The 2,429-nt window shown below is 46.0% G+C and overlaps 1 pseudogene; it reads right to left on the reverse strand.

Moving 5' to 3' along the window:
• Positions 1-275: 275 nt before the first annotated feature.
• Positions 276-447, reverse strand: LOC120987368 (annotated as a pseudogene).
• Between the last annotated feature and the right edge of the window lie 1,982 nt (positions 448-2,429).

Raw genomic sequence — 2,429 nt, forward strand, 5'->3', positions numbered from 1 at the left:
TATTACATACACCGGCCCCTGATAGGGGACGTAACATGGATTAAACTGATAGGAATAGTGCTACTTAACACACCACTCATATCTGGTGGCACAGTACATTGCAAGGCGTACGCGCAGTGCCCCAAATTGGAAGTAAGAGGACCGACCAAGCATCTTTTTCCATCTCCCGATTCCTAAAATCTATTCCATACACGTCCCCTGATAGGGGACGTAACAGGGATTGAACTGATGGGAATAGTACTACTTAAACACACCACTCATATTGGGATTGCACAGTACATTACACGGCGCACGCGCAGTGCCCAAAATTGGAAGTAAGAGGACCGACCAAGCATCTTTTTCTATCTCCCGGTTCCTAAAATCTGTTCCATACACGTCCCCTGATAGGGGACGTAACAAGGATTAAACTGTTAAGAACAGATTTTTTTTAATTAAAAAAAAAGAGGACAGCCTCTGCGGAGCTGGGTATTTTTTGGCCACGTTACTGAATGCTCATGCACAATGGCTGTAGACTCATGCGTCCTTTTGCGGAGGTGACAAACCTGGTCAGTCAAACCCAAGGCAACATCATCGACCTCATCCCATATGCGTTTTTTCTGGAGCGTGCCCTGCGAAGAGTGCTGGATCAGGCCGTAGATGAGCATGAAGAGGAAGAGTTGTGGTCACCATCACCACCAGAAGCAGCCTTGTCGTTGTCGATTGCTGAAACTGCGGCAACGCAGAGAGAGGAGTCTGAAGAAGAGGAGTCAGAGGAGGAAGGTGGCTTTGAGGAGGTGGAAGACCAACCACAGCAGGCGTCCCAGGGGGCTTGTTGTCACCTTTCAGGGACCCTTGGTATTGTACGTGGCTGGGTGGAGGAAGAGACCTTCAATGACGTCAGTGAGGACAAGGAACGGGACATGGCTAGCTTGGTATCCAACCTTGTGCAAATGTGCAGTTTGCGGTTGTGCAAATAGACTGTTTGCGGTGCGTTAAACAGGGAGTTTGGTCTGTCACTGTGAAGCGGGCGTAACCCTTACACTACCTGATCGATACAACCTCATACCTGATGTTTTAAAGCACGTTATTCCAAACAATTTAGGAATGTTAGGTGATTTATGCCCTTTATGGATTAAAACCCGACTCTGCGTCAACTACGTAATTTTCCATGGGAGTTTTGCCATGGATCCCCCTCCGGCATGCCACAGTCCAGTTGTTAGTCCCCTTGAAACAACTTTTCCATCACTATTGTGGCCAGAAAGAGTCCCTGTGGGTTTTAAAATTCGCCTGACTATCAGGGGCGTAGCTATAAATGACTGGGCCCCATAGCAAAAAAAATTTATGGGCCCCCCCCCCTCCCTTTAAATAATGCAGCTGTGCCTGCCAGGCTTGAGGTACAGCCGGATCTCAGCATCTTCCCTATTCACACATATACCTGCTCAAGCCTGGCAGGCGCAGCTGCATTATTTATTTATTTATTTGTGTGGTGTGGTAATGGTTAATGGCATTTTGGCGAAGAAACAGCCACCTAGGCTACTTTCACACTTGCAGCAGTGTGATCCGGCGGGCAGTTCCGTCATCGGAACTGCCCGCCGGATCCGCTGATTTTGATGTGACTGAAAGCATTTGTGAGACGGATCCAGATGAGGATCCGTCTCACAAATGCATTGCAAGAACGGATCCGTCTTGTATTTATTTTCACATTTTTACCGGTCTCATAGTGATAACTCTCTGAGTATAGATAATGTAGTAGATATCACCTGCAGCCCTATGTAACAACACAGATAACACAGTACTGGCTATCTGAGTACAGAAAATGTAGTAGTGTTACCTGCAGTCCTATGTAAAACTACAGATAACACTAGAGCTGATAATGTGGTAGTGTTACCTGCAGTTCTATGTAAAAACCACAGATAACACTAGTGTAGATAACGTGGTAGTGTTACCTGCAGTCCTATGTAAAACCACAGATAACACTAGTGTAGATCATGTGGTAGTGTTACCTGCAGTCCTATGTAAAAACCACAGATAACACTAGTGTAGATAATGATAGTGGGCACAGAAGTTATACTGAATGCCCACCATGGTGCATTGAGCAGTAGTGTAGGGGTTAAGCTAATTTATATTTTATCATTTTCCCGCCTTTTGGTTTTAAATATATGTTCTTTTACATTTTCCTGAGGTGATTTTAATTGAGGAATCTGATTGGTACCTGGTTGCTTACCTGTTGCTGAGGTACCTGTTTTCTGCCTGTTCCTGATTGGAAGTTGATATTCTTGGGCGGGAAGATTTGATTATTTAAAGAGGATTTCAGCAGGTCCGGAGCTTATCCGCCGCGGAGCCTGGATGAAGAGGACGTCGTAGCCTGGAAGGAGAGGTCATCGTCTGAAGCCCTGGTATATTGCCGGCGTAGCTGCAAAAGAGCTATTTGCTTCGTCGGCATTTCCAGG

The sequence above is a fragment of the Bufo bufo genome, chromosome 1, assembly GCF_905171765.1.
Source record: "Bufo bufo chromosome 1, aBufBuf1.1, whole genome shotgun sequence".
NCBI lineage: Eukaryota > Metazoa > Chordata > Amphibia > Anura > Bufonidae > Bufo > Bufo bufo.